This window comes from Rhinopithecus roxellana, chromosome 8, assembly GCF_007565055.1.
Source record: "Rhinopithecus roxellana isolate Shanxi Qingling chromosome 8, ASM756505v1, whole genome shotgun sequence".
In the NCBI taxonomy this organism is placed as follows: Eukaryota; Metazoa; Chordata; class Mammalia; order Primates; family Cercopithecidae; genus Rhinopithecus; species Rhinopithecus roxellana.
In genome coordinates, this window is record NC_044556.1 from 111606146 (window position 1) to 111616493 (window position 10348).

At 53.8% G+C, this 10348-nt stretch overlaps 1 long non-coding RNA gene across 2 annotated transcripts; it reads left to right on the forward strand.

Annotated features, from left to right (window-relative positions):
* Positions 1 to 123: 123 nt before the first annotated feature.
* On the forward strand, positions 124 to 5782 carry LOC115899082. Of its 2 annotated transcripts, XR_004058689.1 has the most exons (4): positions 124 to 238; positions 523 to 633; positions 989 to 1129; positions 5435 to 5782. It is a non-coding gene; the product is annotated as an uncharacterized LOC115899082 (long non-coding RNA). The 2 variants fall into 2 exon arrangements; XR_004058688.1 differs by having other exon boundaries at positions 124 to 633.
* Positions 5783 to 10348: the final 4566 nt, after the last annotated feature.

Genomic DNA, 10348 nt, shown 5'->3' on the forward strand with positions numbered 1-10348 from the left:
AAGGTGACCAGAGCACAGCTTGGTTTTGTTGGAGATAAATGCTCCGTGCGGCAAAGTGAAACCAGCACTCAGGCGAAAGTTTTCTCAGCAACGCAATTTACTTCTGCGGAAGCGTGCTGCTCGCATCAGTCACAATCGCAAGAGCACGCGGAAAAAGGAAAGCAGAGGTTTTTATTCCTAACGCAATCCCTACCTCTGGCATGGGCTGGGGCCAGACCTCAAGATCTAAACCGACCCGGTTGGCTATTTGTGAATATTTTCCCAAATAAGGAAGGGGGAAGGGGGATGTGAGTTACAACGGTGGGACGTGTGGTTTGGAAGGGAGACATGGGTGCAGAGCAGGTAACCAAGGGAACAGATGTGAGTGATTGATTAGAACTGACGGGAAGGTTGTTTACAGTAACTAAGGGCAAGCAGGCATGGAGAACAAGAAAGTTGAGTTCCAGAACAAAAAACAAGAATGTTAACATGCCAAACCTTGGAAGAGAAACTGACTGTATCTGACAGTTTTATACATTTTAGGGAGACAGGAGACATCAATCAACATATGTAAGATGAACACTGGTTTGATCCGGTACAATCTGAAGCAAAAGTGGGTCAACTTGAAGCCAGGAGGCGGCTTCCAGGTCACAGGTAGGTGAGAGACGAACGGTTGCATTCTTCTGAGCTTCCGATGAGCCTTTCCAAAGGAGGCAATAAGATATGCATGCTTCTCAGTGAGCAGGGGATGACTTTGAATAGAATGGGAGGCAGGTTTGCCCTAAGAAGTTCCCAGATTGACTTTTCCCGTTATCTTAGTGATTTAGGGGGCCCAAAATATTTTCCTTTCCAATTTCCCCCTTTTGTTTTAAAAATATTTTGGAGAAAGCATTTCAGAAGAAAATCAGTCTCTGGTGCCAGGTTTTGTCTGATTTCTCAAGGAGTAGCTGGGATTACAGGCGCGCGAAACCACGCCTGGCTAATTTTTTTTATTTTTATTTTTTTGTAGAAACGGGGGTCTCCCTCGGTTGCCCAGGCTGGTCTCTCTCCGTAATTTCTACAAATAATCCAGTGAAGGAACACCAGAGCGTGGAAAGCGGAGGACGACGGACAAAGGACTCCCCAGCAGGTTTTCACTTCAAGCTCTAGGGTAAGTCGGGCGCTCCGAGAATTCCAGGGAAACCTCGGGAACATGTGGGTCAGGCTGAGAGGAAGTTTGCTAATTTCTTAAGCCTTGTGCGGCAGTTACTGCTCCGCGGAGGGGTAATTGTGAGGACCCAAAATCTCACATCTTTGTTCCATCTGGTAGACAAGTATTCTCCTTGGTTCCCGGAATATGGAGCCATGAATGTAGAAGGTTGGGACAAGGTCGGATCAGACTTAAAACCAGCACGAGAGGGCCACGATATTCCCCTCTCCGCTTGGTCTGTGTGGTCGGCACTGGAGCACTGGAGCACTGGAGCACTGGAGCCCTTCCACACTGAGGAGGAGAAGGAGGAGCTTCAGGATGACATAGGAAAGTTGAATAATCAGGAGTCTAAGTATCAGCAAAGTGAACCATGACAGTCTAGTTTTTAAAAGGACGAGAAACCGGAAGGTATGTATGCTAATCTCCAAAAACTTATAAAGGAAACAGCGCCACCTACCGCGCCTTTAGGGGAAGGTCTGGAACGGCCACCCCCAGGCCAGCCTCAGGAATTTTTGGAAGGGGAGCCTGAGACGCGCCTTGGGGCTCCCATTGTTGCAGGCCCCGCAGGTAACTATGGCTAAGGGAAGCTTCAGGCTTATCCAACAGCCAATTACGATGAGGGAATGATCCAGGCTTGCCCACCTGTTAATTATGGTAGAGGAATGCTGCGAGCCGGTCCAAATACAAATTGTGGCACACGGACAATCCAGGCATCCATTTGCCAGGCACAAGAAATGGGGGATTGAATGCTTGGCAGTTTCTGGTCATTATTTCGCTAGCTGAGGAGGTCAGAGAACTTGCTCAAGCATGCTGGGAGCCATTTCCTTTTAAAATATTAAAAGACTTAAAGCAAGCAATTGGACAATATGGGCCAAATTCTCCTTACGTTCATTCCTTGTTACAATGTGTGGCTTATAACAGACGTTGAATACCTGTGGATTGGGAGGCAGTAGCCCGATCCACCCTGTTCCCCTCTGAATTTCTCCATTTTAAAACCTGGTGGAGGGATGCAGCAACAAATCAGGCATGCAGAAATGCTCAAGCCCAACGTCCCATTAATATCACGTCTGATCAATTGCTTGGAATCGGACAGGCATGGGGTACTCTAAATCAACAGATGGAAATGGTTGATGAGGCTGTTGATCAGCTCAGAACTATATGCCTAAGAGCCTGGGAAAAAATTCATGACCCTGCTACTGCTTATCCTTCTTTTAACACAGTTCAACAGGGTCTAAGGGAGCCTTATCCGGATTTTTATCGCCTGTTTGCACGATGCGGCTCAAAAGGCTATTTCGGATTCTCATGCCAAGAAACTGATCGTTCAGCTGCTTGCTCATGAAGATGCTAATACAGAATGTCAGGCACCAATTAGACCTATTAAGGGAAAGGCAGATCTAAATGAGGAAAAAACTTTAAGTGAATACATCAAAGCCTGCGATGGCATTGGGGGGGCACTTATATAAGGCCAGCTTCCTTATATAAGACCCGGGGGGGAGAGGGGGAGAGGGGCTGGCTATTACTCCCCATATTGCGGGGGGTGCCTCACCCCCCCTGCGATGTGGATCGTAATGGGGGGAGAGGGGAGAACAATATTACAAAGGAGGTGTACACCCCCTGCGATATTGAGAGTAATATTATGCTCTCCCCTTCAGGATATTAGGAACAATATTGCAGGAGGTGTGTACAACCCCTGTGATATTGGGAGTAATATCATACTCTCCCCCTGAATATAAGAAAAAACTTATTGGGCGTACATTCCATTCCCAACACTGATTAGGCCTGTTACATGGTTAGACATCCCAGTGGAGGTTTATGTTAATGATAGTGTCTGGATGCCTGGACCAACAGATAACTGAGGTCCTACTCATCCAGAGGAGGAAGGAATGTTAATGAATACTTCTATTGGTTATCGCTTTCCTTCCATCTGCCTGGGGCCGGCAGCGGGATGTTTATTTTTTTTTTTTTTTTTTTTTTTTTTTTTTTTTTTGAGACGGAGTCTTGCTCTGCCGCCCAGGCTGGAGTGCAGTGGCCGGCTCTCAGCTCACTGCAAGCTCCGCCTCCCGGGTTCACGCCATTCTCCTGTCTCAGCCTCCCGAGTAGCTGGGACTACAGGCGCCCGCCTCATCGCCCGGCTAGTTTTTTGTATTTTTTAGTAGAGACGGGGTTTCACCGTATTAGCCAGGATGGTCTCGATCTCCTGACCTCATGATCCGCCCGTCTCGGCCTCCCAAAGTGCTGGGATTACAGGCTTGAGCCACCGCGCCCGGCCGGGATGTTTAAATTATGATATACAAAGTTGGATGGCTTATGTTCCTGCACATAATGGATAAAAATGATTCATGTAATCTGTGGAAGAACATTTCAATCTTTGGACACTATTAAATACCTTGAGCATGGCTATGTTATGACACATCACCAGATTAATAAATTTAAACCTAATAAGAACCTCCTGCCATTAAATGGTCTGAGAAGCTAGAGCTGGTAACCTCGGACGATTGTATTGCAAACAGTGCTGCTGTACTGCAAAATAATTCCTATGGAATCGTCATTGATTGGGCCCCTAGGGGACACTTTGCAGTAAATTGTACTGGACAGAGTGAAGATTGTAGAGAGACTACTTTTGCAAACGACTACCCAGATAATGCACCAAAATTACACAGAAGAATTGAAACAAACTACCCTATTAAGTGGGAGGAGAATGATATGGCTCCTCCAAGCCCAAAAATGATTGACCCAATTAAAAGTACAGAACATCCAGAATTGTGGAAATTAATGATGGCTCGAACCCCAATTCGGATTTGGAAAGGAGAATATAAAACAGAGACCCATAGTAAAAACTTCAATTTGTTGTAGCCATGACCTCTAATCAGACGGTCCCATTGCAGAGCTGTGTTAAACCTCCTTTTATGTTGGCAGTGGGAAAAATTGACATCCTATCTGACTCTCAAACCATATCATGCCTCAGCTGTTGTCTTTTTACCTGCATTAATCCTACCTCTAATAAAGATAGTGGTTAGGGCCTGAGAAGGAGTTTGGATACCTGTTTCCCTCAATAGACCTTGGGAGGCCTGTCCCTCCATACATAGTATCGCCGGAAGTACTAAAAGGAATACTTAGTAGATCAAAGAGATTCATATTTACTTTAATAGCTGTGATCATGGGCCTTTTAGCTGTCATAGCTGCTGCTGCTGCTGGTGTTGCTTTGCACTCTTCTATTCAAACTGTGGGCTTTGTGGATAGTTGGCAGAACAATTCTTCTAAGCTTTGGAATTCCCAAAGCCAAACAGAACAAAAATTGGCAAATCTAATGAATGATCTCCGTCAAACAGTAATTTGGATGGGAGATCGGATTATGAGCTTGGAGCATAGAATTCAAATGCAATGTGATTGGAATACTTCTGACTTTTGTATTACTCCTAGCTCTTATAATGCCACTGAACACCACTGGGAGACGATGAGATGTCACCTACAAGGAAAAGAAGATAATTTAACATTAGATATTGCTAAACTGAAAAAACAACTTTTCGAGGCATCTCAGGCTCATCTCAGCCTGTTGCCTGGAGCTGATATTCTTACTGGAGCTGCTGATGGCCTTTCTAACACTAATCCTTTAAAGTGGATTAAAACCACAGGTGGATCAACAATTGCAAATTTTATTTTGGTTTGTGTCTGTTTATGCTGTTTTTTTGTTTTGTTTTGTTTTTTTTGAGACGGAGTCTCGCTCTGCCGCCCAGGCTGGAGTGCAGTGGCCGGATCTCAGCTCACTGCAAGCTCCGTCTCCCGGGTTCACGCCATTCTCCTGCCTCAGCCTCCCGAGTAGCTGGGACTACAGGCGCTGCCACCTCGCCGGCTAGTTTTTTGTATTTTTTTAGTAGAGACGGGGTTTCACCATGTTAGCCAGGATGGTCTCGATCTCCTGACCTCGTGATCCGCCCGTCTCGGCCTCCCAAAGTGCTGGGATTACAGGCTTGAGCCACCGCGCCCGGCCTATGCTGTTTGTTTTTAGTCTACAGATGCGGACGCGCCTTGGGAGGGAAGCCAGGCACAGTGAAGGAAATAGCAATGGCGGCGGTTATTAATTTAAAAAAAAAATATATATATATATACACATATAATAGAGACAAAAGGAGGGGCACATGTGGGCAACAGAGTTTCTGGAACGCCAGATGAGTTGGTCTCCCCTGTGTGCGACATCCATGGGGAGCCATGGGCGGCCTCTGGGGAGAAAAGTCTCCTTTATTGCCTTCATGTCTTTATGCCCCACAGTGTAACAGCTCAGCGGCATGCTGCAGGTGCTCGGGGAGATAACACTCCGTCGAAGTGGAGTATAATCAAACATCTTGGCTCCTCCTGAAACCCGCTCCCACCCATTTCAGTCCCGATCTTAAGTTAAAGATCTTCAGTAGTTTAAAGGTAAAGATCTTAAGTAGACACACGCCTTTGCTCAAGGAAAATTCGCAGAAACCGCCACTGCTATACACCTTGTCGAACGACTCGCGAGTTCTCCTTCACTAATTCATCCTTTTCCGCATCCCTTCTTACCACTCCCATTTGCCCTAAGCACAAAGAGCTTGTAAACCAATAAATTGGGTGGAGGCCTAGAGCTCCGGGCCCCTGGACCCGCCTTTTAGACTCTTACTCTCCTTCTAAATCCTCTGTCTCCGCTGGACTCGGGGTACCCGCCGGGGTGTGGGGCGGATTTCCCCAACAGGCCTTGAACTCCTGGACCGAGGCGCTCCTCCCGCTTCAGTCTCCCCAGTTGTTGGGGTTACAGGCTGGGCCCCCGCCCGGCCAGAGGCCACGCAGGACCGACTGTTTCCCCGACTGCACCTCGCGAGACCCGGCGCCTCGGCCCAGCGCGCGGGGGTGGAGAGGACGCGGGGCAGGCGCCGGTGGGTCCCGCGGTCACGCCGGGTCGCTCGGCCGCACTGGTGGGTCCCCGGGCGGGCGCAGGGCCGGGCTGCGGGACCGGCGGGCGCGCGAAGGGCCCGGGGCGCGGGGAGGACTCGGGTTCACAGTCGCTCCCGCTCCGGCAAGTGCGCGGCGGCTGCCCCGGGAGGGACTTCGGCGGGAGGCGGCGGCGCCGGGTGGCCGGAGTCCGAGGGGTCCGTCCGCTGCCGGAGACCAGGAGCGCGCGCTCCCCGCCTGCCGGGGCCGTGGTGGGGGCCGCACCCCCGCTGCGTGGCCGGGACCGTGGTGGCTGGCGCCGCCCTGGAGCCCGTCGGCACCGCGCGCGGTCGGGGGAGGAAGGACCCAGCGAGCCCGGGGAGGGCCGGGGTCCTGCAGGCGGCGGCGCCGGGGGAGCGTGTGGGGTCCGGGCCCGCGCGGCGCTGCTTCTGCTCCCGAAGGCTGCGGTCGGTCGGCGCTGGCGCGGCGGCGTGTGTGACTCCTGGAGCCGCGGGGCCGCCCCGGAGCGCGAGGCCGCAGCGCGGAGTCCCTGGGCCCATCTCCGGGCGGCTTTGGCTGAAGCAGGAGGACGGCGTTTGGAGGGTGCGGCGGCCGCGTCCTCTCAGCGGCCTGGACGGCCTCCCCTGCCCCACGCTGCCCTCGTGCCCAGGGCTCTAAGAAGTCCAATGCCAGGCGGAGGCGAGGCGCAGATGGCCCAGGGTTGGGAGGCCGCTGGCGGTCCAGGGCCCGCAGGATGTGAAGGATTTTCCAGGAGGGCCCAGGGCCAGGGGCTGCAGGGTGCACAGGAGCCACTGCCCGGGCCTCAGCCGGGCGGAGCAACTCCGGGGCCGCCGCTCCTTCCCTGCGCGGCCAGGCTCGGGTTCCAGGCGGGCTGCTGCAGGGGCCTGATCCGGGGGCGCCGGCTACCCACCCCGGCAAGAGCGCCCGCCTCGGCCGCTGACAGCCTCGCAGGGAGGCCCCAGCGATGAGCCAGGGGGCTGGCGGGAGGACGGGAGGCCCAGCCGGCCTGAGTCCTGGTGATTGACAGGTGAATGAGCTGGAGCGGAGCGTGTCCGGCTGGGGGCCCGGGAAGATCTGCCAGGACCTCAGGGGCTGCAGGCTGCCAACTGCCCGCCCCAGCTCTGGAAGCCCTACTCGAACCTCAGTTTCCTCACCTGCCAGGAAGGACCCGTATGTCAGGGGTGTTTTGACGATAAACTGGACAATCCTGGTAAGCTCTCGTGAGCCCTCCTTGGCTGCAGATCTTTTTTACTTTTCTTTTCTGACTTTGCTATGGAACTCTGAAATGCCTGCAGGTGGGGAGGCAGGCAGGCCGGACCTTGGCCCCTGGCTGCATTGTCCCGTATGGGCGCCCCCACTCCTAGGCCCTTTTAAAGCACATACCTAGCGAAACATCTGGACCTCAGAGAGCTTCAGAGAACATTGTGCATTTCCAAAACCAAAATGCTTTCTTCCCTGACCCCATGTTCTCATCTCACTCCAAAACTCAAATTCCTTGGGCAGCCAACTTCAGAAAAGGGCCTCAATTTGATGCTTGTTCTCTGGGACCCACCCAGGGCCCTTTCGATGGAGCATCATTCCACCTCCATCCGCCCCCGCCCCCCAACCAGGGCTTCCCCAATACACTGGGGGCTCTTGACTGTAGCGACCTGGATCTGGCCACTAGACTCCAGAGGCAGGGGACAGGGAACACAGTCCCCCGGGAGACTGGCCTGGCCATGGCCTGGTGCACAGTGATCTCTGGGCAAGAGACCCAGGACGGGAAATATCTCTGCCCTCTGCTTTCAGACCCTCTAGCCTTCAGGGTGAGGTTACCTTTTGCCACAGTGGGGAAAACTGAGGCCCAGGGCCAGTGAGCAGCAAAGTCGGGGAGACTGTGACCGGGAATCATGCCCAGGTCCTGAACAGCCCTGCCAGGTTGCCACAGCCTTTGGGCTGTTCTTGGCATGTGGCACCCTGGTTGGGTCAGCACCTTGTGGGGTGGGGGTGCTCGCAGGAGCAGGTGCTGTGGGACCCACAGCAGGAGGGGAATATTTTCACCCTTTCCTGGCACAGCAGTTTTGTTCTCTGATGTGTGTGGACTCCCGTGCCTATGTGGGTGTGGACTGGGCCCCTTTCTACTGATCAAGAAAGAACCATTCCTGGAGCGGCCAGGGGAGTATAGGTATCACTTATGCCTGGCAGCTGGGCAGGTGGCAGTGGGGGATGTGGGGGTTTGGCTGCCCCGTGCTCCACTGCCCAGGGGGAGCCAGACCCTGGCCTTAGTGCCCATTCCTGCCCAGTTCCACACATCCTTCACTCAGCATTCCCCTGCCTCATTCCCCCAACTTGGCCCTGCCATGTGTCCCCAGGGGCCCTGGGATGGGCTCACAGGAGGCAGTAACTGCCGCCTGCCTCTGCCTGAAGTCAGGGGTCCCTAATCTGGCCCCTACTGGGCTGAGTGGGTGGGCAGGTCAGGGGTCAGCCCTTGGCTGAACATGCAGTCTTTTCCCCCACCCCTGCTTACACTGGTGGGGCTGGGGGCTACTCTGGGTCCTCCTCAGCCCCTCACTAGGCCAGTTTGAAGGAAATACTTGTACAGGTGGCTTCACCTGTTGTCAGTTGCCCTCACCAAACTGGAACCAACCAGCTGTTGCCCTTGGACCAGGGCCTGGGCCTGAGGCTGCCATGACCAGTCAGTTTTCTGCCTTCTGGGGGGTGGCATCTCCCAGCTCTGGGTGGTCCCCACAAGACACGATGTCCAGCACTGGAGGGAAGAGATCAGGGCGGGAGCCCCTGACCACAGGACCTGGCCATGAGCTGTAGGTCCCTGTGGGACGCAGGCTCCTGTGGATGCTTCAGGGGGTGAGTGGGGGTCCTTCTGGCTGGCAGAATGCTAGTGGGAACTGGGCATGTGCAGCTGGCTTAGGCAGGATGGGCAGAATTTGGCCTGGCCAGGGAGCCAAGGACTGGTGTGGCCAATGTGGGCAGCGGGGCCCTTGGATCTAGGCCCAGTGTCAGCAGAATGGCAAGTTAAAGAATCGCTGGCCCAGCTGGATCTGGGGAGGCTTTCCCAGCAGAACCACCTTGTCTGCACTGGGTATTGTCTGACCTTGGCAGAGAGGCCCGGGGGTGATGGTCAGCTGGTGCGTCCCTGCTATCAGGCCTTGGTGGCCCCTCAGGAGCTAGGTGTTCACTGGGTAGGGGGAGGGGCTACCTGTGTGTATCTGCCCTTAGATGTGCCCCCACCCCAGCTTCTCAGCCTTCAGGGTTGGGGCCCAGGACTGTTTACCTACTCTGTGGCTCCAGCGCTGACTAGCTCGCCTGGTGACTCTGACAGTTTCCGTCTCCCAGCCCGAGTCCTCCTCTGCGAGACACAGGGTTCCAAACTCCATGCAGGCAGAGTTTGCTATTAGGCACTCTTATGAGCCCACCTGGGCCTCCTCACTCCACTGGCCTGTGAGACCCAACTGGCCAGACCTGGTGTCCTGTTTGTATTTTGCTTTTCCTCAGGGTGTGTTTTCTGTAACCACCGCCGTGTGGAGCTATCATATGAGCCGCAGGGTATAGAACATTCCCACCCCCGAAAGCCCCGACTCTGGGCCCCTTGGCTGGTCAAGCCTGTCTGGCTTGGTGTTGAGAGCCCCTGCAGCGTGCACTGTTGAGTGGATCTGTCCACACGGCTGCCTGGGCCTGCATCTCCATCCTTGTTGCTGAGGCCCGTTCTGTTCCCCCACTCTCCACCTGAGCTACTCCTTAAGCCAAGACGAGGGATGGGGAGGGGGTGCTGACAGGGACCCCTCCTGGGTGAATCTCCACTGTGAGGGGGCTGGGCTTGCCCCATCCCATCATTTTCTCCCCAGAACTCCACGTCAGCCAGAGGTCAGCCAGGCGCAGCCTGTCCCCACCTGCTTTTGTGCTGCCCATGAACTGAGTGAATTTTACATCCCCAAGCAATAGGGAAAAAATCAAAAGATTAACACTTTATGACACTTTCCAGTGAGAAGTTTCCATGTCCATAGTGAAGTTTTCTGGGAGTGTAGACTTGCCTGTTCATTTACACATTGTCTGTGGAAGGCTGTGGTCACGCTACAACTGCAGGGCCCCGTCCTTGGGGCGGATGCATTGACAAAGTTGAAAATATCGACCCTTGGCTCTTCAGGGAGTTTCCAGCCCATGCCTGGTTCTGAGCACTGTCTGCTGAGACCCCAGGCTCTGGGCTGGCTCCTTCCTCACTCAGGGCTCCAGTGGCCTCTGCTGGTGTGTCTGTAAATTGGGGGTGCCATGGGGCCT